The following is a 19,410-nucleotide window of genomic DNA, read 5'->3' on the forward strand; positions in this document are numbered from 1 at the left end:
AAAAACAAATAGATTTATTTCTTTTAAAATGTAAATTTTTTGTAGTAAAAGTAAACTTGTATGTAGCAGTGACAACTGAAATAATATTGAAAAAACAGGGTGTTTGCGTGTGAGCTTCAGCTTACAGTTGCACACCCCCAAAAAAGTATTATTATATTCTAATCTTTTATTTTTGTTAATACTTGACTATATTGGAAGATTCATTCAGTGAAATCTATATTTAAAAAAGGCTGTTTGTGTGTGAGGATCAGCAGAAGATACACACCTAAAAAGTAAACAGGGTGCTCTTGTCTTTGACTCAGAGCAGAACAGCCCCCTGAGAAAATATAAAACTTGTTTGTTAAAAGTATACTGTGGAGCAGTGTGATAAGAATTGTAAGATAACATTCCTTCCTTTCCTTATTTCATTAAATATTCCCCTGCTGTGGTGGCAGGCATGTAGAAGTAGTTCCAATCTGTAAAAGTAGCATTATTCCTCTTGGCAACTATGGATCAGGAGCAGCCCAGTATCAGTACTGGCAATTGTACTTGTTATGACCTCTACTTGTAAAAAAGGTAATGCAGGAAGAAAGTTGATGAAAGTGTCCTCAAAATCCAAACACTATTTGCCAAATTCAGTCTCAAAGAAAACAGCTCTTGATGTAAGGAGGAGGAATAAGAGGGAATTTTCTGATGAATGTGGTGATTTGTCCAAAAAAATGAAAATAGCTAACATTCTATACTATACACCACCCGCAGTGGCAAGACAAGGCCCAGATTATGTCCACTTTTTGGTAGTAGAGGTTCTGCTACTGTTGGTACTGGTATACGAACTAGATTGGCCATTCCAAAACAGAGTGCCCAACACAGACGTGCATCTTCCTCGCATGCACCACCTTTTCGCTAAGAGTGTATGTCTATTACTAACACCTCCAAAACGCACAAATCACTGCCAGAGGATAACAATGAGATTGAAGAACAACATGGACACTCACAGAATCCTGTGGAGAGTCTAAGGAGGGTATCAATGAGTCTGAGGTTTCAGATTCAGACACAGTGATAACAGAGCAGCCATTTTGAAAAGTCTTCAACCATTTGGAAATGTGAGGATGGGTGATAGTGGTATTAGTGCTGATGAACATTTACCCATAGAAATTGAGGAGACAACTATGGAAGCTGCAAATTTGCAGGAGGATGAGGGGTATAAATGTGGATCTGAAAATCAATGTGTTGTTGTTAGGGCTGACAGCAAGTATCATAAACTTATAGAACAGGTCACAGAGGTCTTCACCTATAGCAGCCGCCTTTCCTGTAGTTCCTGTAGAGCTGAACGTGCTCACAGGTACTCAGATGCCCCCAGGTCTTAAGCTCAGAGTAGTACAAGTTTATAACCTTACCGTAGCGCAGGCAAGGGCCAGGTGGCAGAAACAGCAGGCAGCAGAAATGAGATCCAAGCAGACTCCAGATGACAGGCAGAGATCAAGGTCACAGGCAATTCAGCAGATTCCAGGCAACAGGCAATATAGCAGAGTCCAGTAAATGAGCCAAGGTCATACACAGCAGAATCAATCCAAGAAGATAGTGTGAAGGAGCAAAGAAAGGAGCAGGTAAGTAGGCACGGAGCGGGAACTGTAACCGGCAGGGAGGTAAGGTCCACCCTGCCTAATATACACAGGAGGACCAATCACAGGCAGGTAAGTAACATAATAATATTCCCCAGCTTGGAATGCAGAGGGTTGCGCACGCGCCCGGCTGGCCAGCTGGCTGGGTCGCGGCGGTAACGGAGGAGCCTCCCGACTGTCGTCATGACGACAGCCGTGGCAAAAACCATAAGTAACGCCCCGGTTGTCATGACGACCGCCGTGACACGTCTGTGGGGCCGCAGCGAGTCGGGCTCATAACAGTCCCTCCCCCTTTGAGGTGAGGTCAAGGAACCCCACCAACCTGGTTTCCTAGGGAACTGTTTAAACAACTCCTTGAGCAAAGATGTCTATGCAGCACCCACGAACATTCTTCTGGGCCATAGCCATTCCAATGGACCAGAAAGTGAACCTGTCCTTGCACCTTTTTGGAGTCAAGGATTTTTTCGATGATGAACTCTTGGAGTCCCTTGACTCTGATGGAATGAGGCCTCTAGACCAGCTGTGGCCGTAATTTACGAGACCATGCAACGGGTTTGAGGAAGGAGCAATGGAAGGTATTGGGGATCCTGAGTGAAGGAGGCAGATTCAGTCTAAAAGCCACAGGGTTAATCTGCCTAGTAATAGAAAAAGGTCCAATGAATCTGGGACCCAACTTTTTGCAGGGCTGTTTGAGTCTGATATTGCCAGTGGATAACCAGACTTTATCACCAACCTTAAAAGAACATGGTCCACGATGCAGATCAGCATTCTGTTTAGATTTGAACGAGGCTTGTTTGAGGGCAATATGAACTTTATTCCATATTTGTGAGAGACGGGCAGCGGATTGATGAAAATTCGGGAGATTAGAGGGCACCGGAGCAGATAAGGAATTGGACCAAGGATGGAACTCAAGATTACCGAAAAACGGCGACATATTAGTAGAGGAGTGACATGCATTGTTGTAGGCGAATTCTGCCCATGGAAGCAGAGTGGCCCAGTTGTTATGACATTTGGACACATACAAACAAAGAAATTGTTCAAGGGATTGGTTGACCCTTACTGTTTGTCTGTTGGACTGTGGCTGATACCCAGAAGACAAACAGAGTTTGATTCCCAACCTGTTACAGAAAGCTCTCCAGAAAGTGGCGACAAATTGAGAACCACGATCCGAAACAATGTTGCTGGGGAGTTCATGGAGCCAGAAGACATGTTGGATGAATAAGGAAGCCAGCATTCTGGCACATGGCAACCCCGTAAGAGGAACAAAGTGGGCCATTTTACTAAATCGGTCAACGATTACCTGTTACGAGCCGCGGCGGTGCCCAGCCGCCGCAACTCACTCACCTGCGTCCCGGCCGTCGCTATGACGACCGGGACCTCACTTCCGGACAGGACCCGGCTGTTGCCAGGGCAACGGCCGGACGCTGAAAGTAATCTTTATGCGCTCCGGCAGGCTGTGTAGCCGGGCGCATGCTCATTTGTATTTCACAGCCTGTGGGCTGATTAAACAGTGCCTATTATTTATTAGCCTACACCTGAGTGTAGGTCCAGGGGCAAGCTCTGATTTGTCTAACGGTATAGCAGGTAATTAGCCTGCAAATGTGCACTCAAGCCCTGATTGGTCTGCTTGTGTATTTAAGGCAGTGAGGTCTGTAGCCTCACTGCCGGTTATAGCTTCTGTGCTCCAGTCTGCTGACCTGCTTGTTCCCGTTCTAGTCTTCTGAGACCGCTACTGATTTTCCGTGTATGACCCTTGGCTTGTATTTGGACTTTGCTTGTGAATCTCGTGACCCTGACCTCTGGCTTGATTACCGACCTCCCTGTCTGCTCGTGACCCTTGACCCTAGCTTGTATACTGGTACTGTTGTCTGCTGCTGGCTCCTGACCTCTGCTTGGATTCCACTCCGCTTGCCTGGGTTCTCCCAAGCCGGTACACACTTCACGACCCTCTGTCAGTCCGCAGCCCAGTCTGTCCCCACCATCAGGGGCTCCAGTGAACACCTGACTGGCAGAGTAGACTCCGGGTTGTGTTGTGCTGGCTGGAGGGGTTCCTAACATTATAACCGGCCATAAACAGACGTTCCGGAGACAAAGTTAAGATGGAAGGAAGTGGAACTTCACCGTCTCCGGCGCAAGCCCTAGCGGGCCATGTGGAATCCCTGTACCAAATGATCCAGGGATTGTCTGAGCGATTGTCCACTCAAGAAGAAGCTGCGAAATCCTCACAACCCACTCAGAGTTCCGCCTGCAAACCTAAGATGAATTTGCCGGATCGCTTCACAGGAAATAGATCCCTGTTCCGGAATTTCAGGGAGAGCTGCAAGCTTTATTTCCGATTGAGACCCCGCTCCTCCGGTTCAGAGCAACAAAGAGTCGGGATTATCATTTCCCTCCTATAAGGTGACCCCCAGTCCTGGGCTTTTTCTTTGCCACAGACCAGTCCTGCCATGCAGTCCGTAGATGCTTTCTTTGAGGCATTAGGTCTACTATACGATGAACCGGATCGAATGGCCTCTGCAGAAGCTCATCTACGGGCCTTGAAACAAGGCCGGCGGTCGGCAGAGGAATATTGCGCTGAATTCCGTAGATGGTCACCTGATAGTGGATGGAATGACCCTGCCTTACGTAGCCAGTTCCGTCTCGGCCTGTCGGAACAGATTAAAGACTCTCTGGTGCAATACCCCTCTTCTACCTCTCTGGAGGATCTGATGCACCTCTCCATTAAAATCGACAGGAGATTTAAAGAGCGGAAAACCGAAAAGGAGGCATCTTAACCTCCATCCGCCTTCATTCCTGTTTCCACAGATGGTGAGGAACCCATGCAATTAGGAGCGTATCGTCTCTCCCCTGAGGAAAGAGACAGGAGACGATCACAGGGCTTATGTCTCTATTGCGACATGCCTAGGGAACGAGCATGCCTAGGGAAAAGAGCATGCCTAGGGAACGAGGGGAAAGTTCACCTAGGTCTGCAGATTGTCTCCCCGAAAAATGCTGTATTGATCCCTGCACAGCTCACGTTCAGTGCTCGTTCTGTGGACCTGTCGGCCTTCATTGACAGTGGAGCTGCAGGCAACTTCATTGACTTTGAGTTTGCCCGCTCTGCTGGAATTCCACGGGTTAAACTCAAATCTGCCATCACGGTATGTGGCTTAGATGGCACTCCATTGCCAGGCGGTAAGATTACCTGGGAGACCCCGCTACTACAATTGAACATCGGAGCTCTCCACTCGGAATCCATAGTCTTCCGCCTTATCGAATGCCCATCAGTTCCTTTGATTCTGGGCCACCCTTGGCTATTCTGCCATAACCCTGTCATAGATTGGGTAAAAGGAGAGATTGTTCAGTGGAGCCCTTATTGTACTCAGTCTTGCTTGACACTACCTTTGCATGTGATTCAGCCAATTCCGGAGCAGCTTCCTTTACACTATCATGACTTCTGGGATGTTTTCTCCAAAAAGGCTGCTGACACGCTACCACCGCACCGGGATTTTGACTGTGCCATTGACCTCATTCCGGGTTCAAAATTACCCAAGGGACGCTTGTATTCTCTCTCCGGTCCAGAGACCCAATCCATGCAAGAATATATTGACAAAAAGTTGGAGAAAGGCTTCATCAGGCCATCCAAGTCCCCAGTAGGAGCAGGGTGCTTCTTTGTATCCAAGAAGGATGGGGGACTCAGACTCTGTATCGATTACCGAGGGCTGAATATTATTACGGTTAAAAATACCTATCCCCTTCCTCTCATATCCGTACTTTTTGACCAATTAAGAGGGGCAACTATCTTCACAAAAATCGATCTACGTGGTGCCTATAACCTCATACGTATTAGAGCTGGTGATGAGTGGAAGACGGCATTCAACACGCTCTCGGGCCACTACGAATATCTGGTCATGCTATTTGGCCTTAGTAATGCCCCTGCAGTATTCCAGGATTTGATTAATGAGTTTCTGGGACACTTCGTTGTTGTTTACTTGGACGACATCCTCATATATTCTGAATCGTTATCTGTACATCAGTGTCACATCAGACAAGTCCTACAGAAATTGCGAGAACACCATCTCTACGCTAAACTCGAGAAATGCGAGTTCGAGGTCCAGAAGGTATCCTTCCTAGGTTATATAATCTCCTCAGAAGGCTTTTCCATGGACCCAACCAAGGTCCAAGCAATCCTGGACTGGGTAAAGCCGAATAACCTCAAGGCGGTTCAGAGATTCCTGGGATTTGCCAATTATTACAGGAGATTTATTGGCGGCTTTGCTGATATCGTGGCCCCTATCGTTACCTTGACCCGCAAGGGAAGTGACCCAGCTAATTGGTCTCCACAAACAATAATGGCATTTGAAATCCTGAAGAAAGCCCTCGTGTCTGCTCAGGTCCTTAGACACCCGGATCCTAAAGTACCGTTTATCCTTGAAGTTGATGCCTCTGACGTCGGTGCTGGGGCCATCTTGTCACAAAAAGATCCCCATACTCACCGTCTACATCCATGTGCCTATTTTTCCCGTCAGTTCTCTTTAGCGGAAACCAACTATGATGTTGGAAATCGAGAACTGTTAGCAATTAAATGGGCCTTTGAGGAATGGCGACATTGGTTGGAAGGCGCTGCACATCAGATCTCCGTTATAACGGATCATAAAAATCTACAGTATTTACAGTCGGCCAAACGACTGAACCCTCGACAGGCTCGTTGGTCACTGTTCTTCACCCATTTTAACTTTATAATCATCTATCGTCCAGGTTCTAAAAATGTTCGGGCAGACTCCCTGTCCAGAAGTTTCCTGGCACATCATACTCCAGTCTCTAGCCCAGAGGCTATTGTTCCCATGTCCGTGATTCATGCTGGGTTAACCCAAGACCTAAGTTGCACCCTACAAAGATTTAAGAAATTGGCTCCTGATAATACTCCAGTAGGATGCTTGTTTGTCCCAGTACATCTTAAGAAGGCAGTCCTTGCGGAAGCACACAATAATCAGACCGCTGGACATCCTGGAGTCTTCAAAACATTGGAAATTCTTTCACGTACGGTATGGTGGCCATCTTTGTCTGCTGACGTCAAGGATCACGTCCGGTCTTGTGAAGTTTGTGCCAGAAACAAAATTCCCAGGACTCAGTTGGTTCCTTTGAGCATTCCTGCAAAACCATGGACGCACTTGTCCATGGACTTTATAGTGGATCTGCCTATCTCTACAGGACACAATACCATCTGGGTCGTGGTAGACCGGTTTAGTAAGATGACTCATTTCATTCCATTAACCAGACTCCCTTCTGCTCGAGATTTGGCCGTCTTATTTATTCAGCACATTTTCTGGCTCCATGGACTTCCTACTGACATCGTTTCTGATCGGGGGTCTCAGTTCATAGCACTGTTTTGGAGATCCTTCTGTACCCTTCTCGGAATCAAGGTCAGTTTGTCATCCGCATATCACCCTCAATCAAATGGGCAAACTGAGAGGGTTAACCAGTCCTTGGAGCAGTTTTTACATTGCTACACATCAGAGTTCCATGACAGCTGGTCCTCCTTGTTACCCTGGGCGGAATTTGCCTACAATAATTCCTGTCACTCATCCACCAAAACCTCTCAGTTTTTTTGCAATTATGGTTTTCACCCCAGGTCCAACTCTTTATATTCACTCAAGTCCATTGGTACCCAGGAGATCCGCTCCACTGCCAGGGATCTCAGAGTTGTCTGGAAGAAGGTCCAATCATTAAGACAAGCCTCATTTGTGGCAAAAAAAAAATCGTACCGCCATCGTACCATCTGCTCCCTCAAGGTGGGCCAGAAAGTTTGGTTGTCTACAAAAAATATCAGGCTTAGACTGTCTTGCAAGAAGTTGGGCCCTAAGTTCATCGGGCCATTTTCTATCGTTAAGCAGGTTAATTCTGTTGCCTTTAGGCTAAAAATTCCGAGCTCCTTAAGAATCCCCAACACATTTCATTGTTTGCTGTTGAAACCAGTACTGTATCCTAGCCAAACCCAGTCGTCAAGTGTGCTTAGGGGGGATTCAAGCAAACCACCAAGATATGTGGGTCAAAGAATACTGGATTCCAAAAGAGTGCAAGGACAGGTGCACTTCCTGGTGCAGTGGAGGAACCGCGGGTTAGAAAAACGGTCTTGGGTTCCGCGGAGACAACTCCATGCCCCCAAACAGTTGAAAGAGTTCTTTAAGAGGTTCCCAAGAAAACCTGGATGTCGGGGTCTGGCTGGGTCGCGGCGGTAACGGAGGAGCCTCCCGACTGTCGTCATGGCGACAGCCGTGGCAAAAACCGTAAGTAACGCGCCGGTTGTCATGACGACGGCCGTGACACGTCTGTGGGGCCGGAGCGAGTCGGGCTCATAACAGTCCCTCCCCCTTTGAGGAGAGGTCAAGGAACCCCAACAACCTGGTTTCCTAGGGAACTGTTTAAACAACTCCTTGAGCAAAGATGTCTATGCAGCACCCACGAACATTCTTCTGGGCCATAGCCATTCCAATGGACCAGAAAGTGAACCTGTCCTTGCACCTTTTTGGAGTCAAGGATTTTTTCGATGATGAACTCTTGGAGTCCCTTGACTCTGATGGAATGAGGCCTCTAGACCAGCTGTGGCCGTAATTTACGAGACCATGTAACGGGTTTGAGGAAGGAGCAATGGAAGGTATTGGGGATCCTGAGTGAAGGAGGCAGATTCAGTCTAAAAGCCACAGGGTTAATCTGCCTAGTAATAGAAAAAGGTCCAATGAATCTGGGACCCAACTTTTTGCAGGGCTGTTTGAGTCTGATATTGCCAGTGGATAACCAGACTTTATCACCAACCTTAAAAGAACATGGTCCACGATGCAGATCAGCATTCTGTTTAGATTTGAACGAGGCTTGTTTGAGGGCAATATGAACTTTCTTCCATATTTGTGAGAGACGGGCAGCGGATTGATGAAAATTCGAGAGATTAGAGGGCATCGGAGCAGATAAGGAACTGGACCGAGCATGGAACTCAAGATTACCGAAAAACGGCGACATATTAGTAGAGGAGTGACATGCATTGTTGTAGGCGAATTCTGCCCATGGAAGCAGAGTGGCCCAGTTGTTATGACATTTGGACACATACAAACGAAGAAATTGTTCAAGGGATTGGTTGACCCTTACTGTTTGTCTGTTGGACTGTGGCTGATACCCAGAAGACAAACAGAGTTTGATTCCCAACCTGTTACAGAAAGCTCTCCAGAAAGTGGCGACAAATTGAGAACCACGATCCGAAACAATGTTGCTGGGGAGTTCATGGAGCCAGAAGACATGTTGGATGAATAAGGAAGCCAGCATTCTGGCACATGGCAACCCCGTAAGAGGAACAAAGTGGGCCATTTTACTAAATCAACGATTACCTGTTACGAGCCGCGGCGGTGCCCAGCCGCCGCGACTCACTCACCTGCGTCCCGGTTGTCGCTATGACGACCGGGACCTCACTTCTGGACAGGACCCGGCCGTTGCCAGGGCAACGGCCGGACGCTGAAAGTAATCTTTATGAGCTCCGGCAGGCTGTGTAGCCGGGCGCATGCTCATTTGTATTTCACAGCCTGTGGGCTGATTAAACAGGGCATATTATTTATTAGCCTACACCTGAGTGTAGGTCCAGGGGCAAGCTCTGATTTGTCTAACAGTATAGCAGGCAATTAGCCTGCAAATGTGCACTCAAGCCCTGATTGGTCTGCCTGTGTATTTAAGGCAGTGAGGTCTGCAGCCTCACTGCAGCCTCACTGTCGGTTATAGCTTCTGTGCTCCAGTCTGCTGACCTGCTTGTTCCTGTTCTAGTCTTCTGAGACCGCTACTGATTTTCCGTGTATGACCCTTGGCTTGTATTTGGACTCCCTGGGGCCAGGCTAAAAGCCCAGGACTGTTGATCATCCTGGAGCAGAGAGATGATTATGCCTGCCCTCTACTGAGGGTAGGCATAGGGGAGCCTGAGAAGCGGGGTCTGAGGCGGAAATCAAGCTTACAGCTCTCTTTGAAGTTCCGGAACAGGGTTCCCCGGAGACCCGATCCGATAAATTCAATTTGGATTCTTTGGCCGATGCCAGAGTTGCTTGAGAGGCCCTGGCGGCTTCTTATTGGGCAGACAATCTGAGTCTTGTACCACCTGCGAAATGGTCTGGATCTGCCCAGCAAGGACTTGGCCGGACTAAGATCCATCACCGGTTACACCAGTATATTTTTTTTTTAGGTTATAATGTTAGTATCATAAAATTGTAGAACTGGTCACAGAGGCCTTCACCTATAGCAGCCGCCTTTCCTGTAGAGCTGAACATGCTCACAAGTACTCGGAAGCCCCCAGGTCTTAAGCTCAGAGTAGTACAAGTTTATAACCTTACCGTAGTGCAAGCAAGGGCCAGGTGGTAGAAACAGCAGGCAGCGAAAGTGAGAAACAAGCAGAGGTCAGGGCTGGCGGTAAACAGCGAATCCAGGTAACAGGCAAAGATCGAGGTCACAGCAATTCAGCAGAGTCCAGGTAAAAGGCAGAGGTTGAGGTCACAGGCAAAATAGCAGAGTCCAGTAAACAAGCCAAGGTCATACACAGCAGAATCAATCCAAGAAGACAGAGTGGAGGAGCAGAGAAAGGAGCAGTTAAGTATGCACGGAGCAGGAACTATAACCGGCAGGGAGGTAAGGCCCTCCCTGCCTAATATACACAGGAGGACCAATCACAAGCAGGTAAGTAACATAATAATATTATGTAATAATAATATTCCCCAGCTGTGGATGCAGAGGGTTGCGCACGTGCCCTGCTGGCCAGCTGGCCGGGTCGCGGCGGTAATGGAGGACAGTCAGCATTCTGCTGCACAGCAGATCACTAAAGCCAATCTCCACCATCAATGCAACAGGTTTTAGATGATTACTTGAGGTTGTGTCCACGCTACAAAATCTCAAATCCATTTCTCCAGAACATCAATTCCTCAGCAGTACTGTGAGTTTAAGCAAAATGTCATCCAGTCCCTAGAAAATGCCATTGTACAGACAGTCCACTTAAATAATGATAGGTGGACAAGCGGTCCTGGTCAAAACAAAGGCTATATGACCATGACAGCCCACTGGGTAGGTGTATCGACATCAGCCGAAGTAGTAGCGGTGGTAGATTCACCATCATCCTCCTCATCCTTTCCACATAGTAGACACAGTACTCACTGCCAGGTCATTCACAGACAAGCTACTCTGTGTATCGCTGGTTTCCCAAAGAAACGTACTGGTGTCAATCTTTTGTAAAGATTTAGGAATGTGATAGCAAAATTGCTCACCCTGTTAAAACTCAGGATTCCTCATTGCCTCTGGTCAGGCTTAAAAGGATTGCCCAAATGTACTACTGACACCTCTAGCATGTCTCAATCGGATACACCTTGTCTTAGTAGAATGGTGGAGGATTAGTTTAATGATAAAGTAAAACATAGCATCTCAGACAGTCCCCTTGAATTCTGGGAGGGGATAAAAGGAAATTTGGAGCCCATTGTACAAACTAGCTACGGTGCACTTAAACTGCCCACCCTTCAGTGTATACTCGGAAAGAGTGCTTAGTGCAGTCGGGAGCATTATGAGTGATCCATGGAGGAGACTACTTCCCAAAAATGTAGAACAACTTGTGTTCATCAAAATGAACTACAAGTTGTAAGAAGAATACCATTTTTGCTGTCAATTACCAACAGAATGTATAGATTTCAGTGAGTATGAATTAATATTGTGTGATGATGATGATCATGACATCAGTGATGAGGATGATGATGAGGATAATGACATGGTGATCAACATAGAGGAAAGTGACCACTGTTAGCCAAATCACCATTAGTACTTTGTAAAAGAATAAATAAACTGCTATCAATTCTGTCCAGTTCATCGATGAACAACCAACATGTTTTCTTTTGTGGTGACCCAAACAAATCAAGCACTTTAGCCACAAAACAGGCAGCCCCTGTTGATGAAGTGCTTGGTTTGTTAAACTATGTTTGTTAAACTTTTTTAACATATGGATGGTGGTGGGCCCAAGCACAATTCCGTTATGCACTATTTTACATTTTGTCCTTGGTCTATCAGCTTGTGTAACAGTCAACAATTCAGCTGTCAATGATATTATTAGGTCACCAATTGGACAGTACGATTAGGTAGACAATTTAAACGTTGACCTTTATTATTATAGTGTTATGGATAGGTCTAGGGATATGGTTAAGGACAGGGATAGGGACAGGTCAAGGGATAGGGACAGGGTTAGGGATAGTAACAAGGTTAGAGTTTGGGATAATACTGTCTACATTTCAATTGTACTAAAAGTACTGTAGATGTGATTATATTGTCAACTTTATAACTGTATCTATTTTGCTGTTATCTATCTATTCTGATTTTCATCATCTGTTAAATAATGTCTACTGATGCAGATGTTGTCTGTCTAATGAGCTCTGATACTGCCACTGCTGTAGCCTCTCGAATGTTTTTGTTGCTGACCCTCTCCAATGCATTTTCTGTAGTGTTGACCCTCTTTTATGTGTTTTCTGCAGCGTTGACCCTCTTCTATGTATTTTCTGCAGTGTTGATCCTCTTTGATGTATTTTCTGCAGTGTTGACCCTCTTCAATGTATTTTCTGCGGTGTTGACCCTCTTCAATATATTTGTTGCCGCACATCTCCAATGTGTTACACATACTGCCTAAGAGGTAGCAATTTGGTGTATCTTAAATATTCAAAGAAAATTTAATTGATGTAGACATCTTCAATGAGGATGACAATGAGGTTGATTGGTCACTATTGATAACCACTGTTATCCAAGTGCCCATGAGTCATTTGTTAAAATCCCTATCTAATATCCAGTTGAACTACCAAAAGTTTGGCTTTTGTGGGGGCCCAAACAAATTAAGCACTTAAGCCATAAAAGGGGCAGTGCTTGTCACTAGAGTGTTTGGTTTGTTAACTTTTGTGCATGTCCTATTCAACATATGGCTGGATGGGTGTTTGGTCCCAAAGGCGATGCCATCTTGCGCAATTTTGACTCCTCCATTTTTACCCAAGAATCATCTGAAGCTTTTGCTGTAGAAAAATCATGTACTAAAATTCCCTTTTTTGGGGGACATTTTGTAACTTATTGCCATTCATAACTGTTTTCAGCATATTACTAGAGCTGCCAACTGTCAACCGACTGCTGGTTGGGTGGCCAATATGCCAAATTCTGTATCGTATTTCTCAGAATGTGGACTTTCAAATTCAATTGCATTGTCTTGTCAAGACAGATGTTTGGCAACTAAATCTGCATCAATATCAGTTATACATACTTGTGTGGGAAGGCCAACTAGTGCTCAATCTGAACTGTCTAGTTTACATATTTAATTACATTTTACTAATGTAACATATATGTATTACTTATACATTCCATATTGATATACGTTCCTTATTTTATACAGGACATATTTATATACTTGCAAATATATGAGTCACAAGTTCTCTTGCTTGATTCACAATGGCAGCATTACGGCACACACTAATGACTATTTAGCCAAATTTACCTTACTCATACCATAACAAGCACTTATTGTAAAACAAGGTGTTTGAAAGCTCTACACTTGGCTCTCGATGTATACTCTACCCAACAATAAGTGCATAGTAAATAAACAGAAGAATGCGCAGGACACCTTTGTGTATTTAGCCTTATCAATGTCTAACTGTATTAATTCTACCACTGTCCATCCAATGAACTCTGTGTCTGTAGCGGAAGTGTCTATGAGGGATGCTTTGTTATGTTCCAAATTTATTGTATGCCTAGTCTTTGAAGCATTTTCTCGTGGGTGCACTCCACCTTCGTCGATCATCATCCATATTTATATAGCGCCATCGAATTATGTTACTCTTTACAATTGGATATCTATCTACTTCTCTAAATCTCTATATGCATTATTTATACATTCCATGTTGATATACATGACATATATTATACATTCCAAATTTATATACATTCCATATTAATATACATGACATGATGTATATTATATGACATAATTATATACTTCTATCTGAGAGCACTGGGGTCATAAGGCCATTGTCGGGAATTGAACTCATCTGTGTGGAGTTTGTATGTTCTCCCTGTGTTTGCGTGGGTTTCTTCCAGGTGCTCCAGTTTCTTCCTACAATCCCAAAAAAACAAACTAGTAGGTTAATTGGCTGCTATTAAATTGACCTAAGTCTCATGCAGCAGGGACTGATGTGAGTGAATTCTCTGTACAGTGTTGCGGAATTAATGGCGCTTTATAAATAGCTGATGGTGATGATGGCCAGCATTACGGCGCACATTTGTATTCGGCCAGATCTGCCTTACTCAAATCATAAAAAGCACTTATAAATGCATAGAACATAAATAGATGAATGTGCATGCCACCTTCGTCTATTTAGTTTTATCAATGTCTGTATTAACTGTATTAATTCTACCACTGTCCTTCCAATGAACGCTGCCTGTTTCTGTAGCATAAATGTCTATGATGGATGTTCTGTTACGTTATTTCTTGATTATGAAGTAGATCAAAGAGTAGAGAGGTATCATAAAAGTAATTCCATTTTAATGAAGGTACTTATGATCTCTAAAGTGCTTTTTTGGAAAGCTGCCAGATCATCTACTGGGTCCCCTAGTCTAGGGATTGTATAGTTTATTAAACTTGCATGTACTTATGCCACTGATCTGTCACTAATTTTAGCCAGCCAGATCGCTGCAGACTTTGGCCAAAATTAGGACCGTTAAGGGATCATTAGAAAATAGACTAGAAATGAATGTTAATGCTATAAATAGTAATATAGCAGCAAAAACCACTCAAGATGACATTATTTTACCTATTTTTCACAATTTTCAATTAAATTCAGATCTAAAACCAAAACCTTTCACGTTTTTTTGACAAAACTGGTAGCAAAGCCAAAACACAAAGTTGGGTTAGAACCGACAACGGTTCCGAAACTGAAACATGAGGGTCAGCATCTCTAATATATATATTTATTCAGACTATATATTTCTGAAGTTTATTGAACATGGGTTGTCATTATATTTACACTAAATTTACAATTAATTTAACCATATAAACCTTTTACTGTTCTTAGTTTTATTATTGCAAACGGTTACCTCTCTGGAGATCTGCAGGACACTGTCTTGTTCTTCTGACAAGTTTTAAAGCCCTTCACATCTTATGACAGAAGAGAATGGTATCTGAATTGATTTTAATGTTTCGCAATTATAGATAGATTTAAAGATAATTTGTTTATATTAATATTTTTTTTTACAGACACCGTACTGCTGCTTTGTACGCTTGTATTTGCTCCACAATGCAATGTGGAATTTTTTTATTTTTTAAAAAGATATATTTATTGTAATTGTTTTTCTTATTCGTATTTAATTACTTGGTGCTTATTATATATTAGGTTACCCTCTGTAATAGCTATCATCAAATATACTGCTTACACTTCACTTGATGAAATCTCATGAGGTGATACATTGACTGACAGCTGTTGTGCCTAAATAGTGGTTCTTATTGTGGTTGTGCCTATTCTCCTCTAACCACTTTAGAAGATAATATTACTCTCCAAAATTAAGCTCTGGGTCTAAGAAAGTAGCATTGAGGCCTTTCCCTAATTTTTAGGGTGTATTTTGCAAACTGGTAAATTCAAGTTCCAAAAATGTGACAATATGTCTTCTTTTTATTGTATAATATTTTAATTTACATTTTCAAGGTCATGGATTATTTTTTAATAATATAATATTTATTAACATTTCCTCATTCAATTTTTTTATCTATTGAAATATTAAAAAAATTAAAAATACCTCTTTTGGTCATTTCTGTATAACCAGACCTATCTAGTATACAACTGAATAATATTCCTGAAAATATTATGTTTATACTTAACTGAATCTGTTAAGAATGCCAATATGTTCAATCCTGTCTTAGAGAAAGAGTGTATTTTTAACAGCAATACATTGTTTATGCATGCCAGAATTGTATCATTCTGCTATTCATATTAAATAATTGACATCCCTGCAAATGCAACTGTAAAAATTAGTCCACAAAGAGGGGCTGAGTTTGAGTATTTTAGTTTGCTCATGTATGCTATGAGATAATTACAAGGCCAAAGAAGGGATGCTTGATGCTTTTAGATTGGAGGGAAGCTTACAATGCAGCTATGTAAGTTGTATGATGCTTGCTATTTAAGCTGCAAGTCCTGTAGAATATACTATAAAGGCGGTTTGAGCCACATCCATTGCAGATTTGCAGTGTTAGAAAGTCAAAAGACATAATACGTTACACAGTCTTGCCATGAGCACTGTGTGTACATCAACAAAATGAATTCATAGAGATGAGAAAATGTTGCAGCTTTTGAATATATTGTATTACATTGAATTTAGAAAGGGCTAGGATTTATCCATTGACAGAGTTAACTTGGTTTGTTCAGAAAAATATTGTTCTGGGTTCAGGCCTATAGCTTTGCAAGTCACAATAGGCTTTAGTTTTATTAACAAGGATTAATTTTCAAGAATCTGCAAGAACTGCAACTATGATTTGTAATAGTTATGCCCAGATTCACAGGACATGTATATCTTTCTTTGTAATATTTGCTGATGCTGGATTTTGTGTTTTACACTTGCGCAGTACTAAAATGTCTACTTGACTGAAACTTATAAAAATATGATGATTTGTCTTGATAAACTCAGAGCATATATTCCACCCACCTGTGTAATTAATGTCTCTCTGGCCGTTATGATATCTGATCACTGACTACTTAAGAAATATCACTATCATCCAGTATCGAGTTATTAAAGTGAGAAAAAATATAAATAAAAATGTATACATCACTTGATATGTAGGTTTAGAAGACCTTGAGAGATAAATTCAGATGGAGGTATATACATTCACAATTCACTATCCAGCTTCAGAAAGTAGTGAGAATAACAATTTTATATATAAAAAAAAGTTGCCAAGATATGCGCAGAAACAGTTAAGAGGTCTGATGTATTACTTATTACCCTAATGAGTTATATGAGATCCTTTACTAACAGACTGTACTGACTCCCCAAACCATATTAAGAGACCTGGGAGATTATCATCATCTCCGACAGTTTCTTTGTATTCTTTTGGCCTGCAACTGTCTGATGAACATTTTCTAGACTACTGTAAGGCACTAATTAAGATGTGTCAAGTCTTTTCAAGCACAGATCAATGACACACAATAAAGGATCCTAATTATACATGTCCCTTTACAGAGCGTGGAAACTAGATCCATATAAAAATGTATCAAAAAAATGTCGTCTCTAGAGCTCAGGTGGACTGGACCCCCGACTAGGCAACGAGCAGTTAAGTGCCATGGAGGCAACACATGTCAGGCCTGAGCCATTAAGTAGAGCAAGGGTAAAAAGGAGTGAATTTGATCCTGGACAAACCATATTACAATGCAAGGCGTGCAAATTAGTTTATTATTTTGCACATAAAGAAAATATTGGCTTTTTTGCAATGTATCATACAAATACTTGATTTATCTTTAACTTTATTTTTACACTGAAATTTAAAGATGATGTAGGACATGTCCTACCCCAACTCTAAATCTGCCCCCACATTTAAAATTTACCTCCCCCTTCAATACAACATGGTTTTCCCAAGGTGCAAAGCAGTGTCAGACTGGTCTGGTGGGGTCCTGGGGAAATACCCCCCCACTGCAGGGCTAGAAATTGATCACCAGGGGCCCCACAGAGAGGTAAGTGTAGTAGCAGCCTGTGCTGCTGGTAAAGCAGAGGAGTTTCCCATCACCCCCATCACCCCCTCTGCTATACTCTGATTGGCTGAGTGACTGTGTCAGCCAATCAAAGCATATACACCCCCTACCCACACTGCCATGAAGGAAGCAAAGCAGGAAAGGTAAGCTTGTGTGTGTGTGTGTGTGTATGTATGTATGAGAGAGAATGTGTGTCAGTGTGTATGATAAATTTATTAGTGTGTGTATGAGAGAGAATGTGTGTCAGTGTGTATGAGAAATAAATTTGTGTGTGTGTGTGTGGACAGGGGGACTGTTATAAGTGAAATGGGGGGTGAGGACAGGTAGGGCTGTTATAAGTCAAATTGGGGGTGAGGGCGGTGGGGCTTGTTATAAGTGAAATGGGGGTGAGGGCAAGGGGGTTTGTGGTAATATAATGTGGGTGTGAGGTAAGTGGTGGCTAATGTGTGCAATTTTCTTTGTAGGGTGAGCCAATTTAATTTAATAGTGGGGCCTATTAATTTAGGATGAGGTGGCGGGACCTTTAATGCTGGGGTGGTTTGTGGCTATTAATTGAATATGGGTTTAAGTTTGGCATTTATTAAATGTGAATATGAATTATTTAATGCCAGGGATTGTTGTGGGAAATGGTTATCTTTATTAAACTTAAATGTTATAAATTGCTAGGCCTGTTTGTAGGTAGGGAAATAGGTTTATTTATTAAATGCAGATACTATTAATTTAATGGCGGGGCTGGTTGGAAATCTAATTATTAAATGTGTGTACTATTGATTTAACGCTGGGGCTGGTTGGAGTTTTCTAAATGTCATGTACCCATTTTTTTTTCCAGATAGGACTCCCAACATTGCAGGATCCAGACAAGCAGCAACTAAGCTAAAGACACCAGCAGCCACAGGTCAGGAAAGCGACAAGAAAGGACACACATCCTGGGCCCCACCTAACATTTATTTGGCCCTGTCTACATGATTTTACTTTCAGGCTTTTTTTTCAGGGCCACTTTAAGTTCCCAATCGGTCCCTGCATTTTTCTATGTAGGTGGGACCCACCCAAGTCCAAAATTTGCAAAGCGCAAGTCACCTGCACCTTTAAGAGTTGCACACGTCATGAGGTTGCGATGCTGGCAGCGTACAGGAGCTGCGAGGACCCTGCCCAGCTGACCACAGAGAGCAGATGAAGCAGGGGTAAGTCACATTTACATTAAAAAAAAATGTTTTGCTTTTTTTTTTCAAACTTAACAATGTTCCCTTTTTACCTGGGGGGGAGGTAGCCTGTTATTGGCACAATATGAATTGGGGCCAGTACTCTGTGGCATAATACTGTTTGGGAGCACTACTCTGTGGAATAATATTGTTTGGGGGCACTGCTCTGTGGCATAATATTGTTGGGAGACATTATTGTGTGACATAATATGATTTGTGGCATAAATTGAACTGGGGCACTACTGTATGGCATAATATGATTTGGGGGCATTACTGTGTGGCGTAATATGATTTGGGGGTATTACCGCGTGGCATAATAGGATTTGTGGCATAAATTGAACAATGTGGCATAAATTAAACTGGGGCACTACTGCATGGCATAATATGAACGTTTATTTGTTGGTTCCATTATTATTAATAATATATATATAATATAAAATCTCTATCTAAATGCACAATTGGCACACCGGAGTTTGACTAGATTTTAGCCAACCCCTGATCTGCAGCAAAGGTAATTCCCATGGAGCCAAGGTTGGGGGTGGCACTGTATATTCTCACTAATAGTATGCGGATACACAGGTTAAGTGTAACTATTCTGAGACAAGGTGCCCCTCTGCTTGTATATGTGTTTTGCGTGTGTTTTCAATTTTTGCCTTGCTTTGAAACATTATTTTTTCATATTTGTCTGTTTCATTATAACATCTACATACCTTCCAGTACGTATGTAGTGTTTTTAGGGCACTGTCCCTGAAACTCAGGACTTCTGTTCTGCCTGCCAGGAGATATGTCAAACTTCTTTGAGCAGGCAGTGTACACTTCTGTCGATGGTGTACGTAACAATGCAAGTTTTTTGTTGTAGGGGAGTGGCAAATAAAC

The 19,410-nt window shown here is 42.9% G+C and overlaps 1 protein-coding gene across 1 annotated transcript in view; it reads right to left on the bottom strand.

The window, feature by feature from the left end:
• KISS1R (KISS1 receptor) overlaps nucleotides 1-19,410 on the bottom strand; it is a 205,043-nt gene that overhangs the window by 107,208 nt on the left and 78,425 nt on the right. The window lies entirely within an intron of this gene.

This window comes from Mixophyes fleayi, chromosome 1 (assembly GCF_038048845.1).
Source record: "Mixophyes fleayi isolate aMixFle1 chromosome 1, aMixFle1.hap1, whole genome shotgun sequence".
Taxonomy (NCBI): Eukaryota; Metazoa; Chordata; class Amphibia; order Anura; family Limnodynastidae; genus Mixophyes; species Mixophyes fleayi.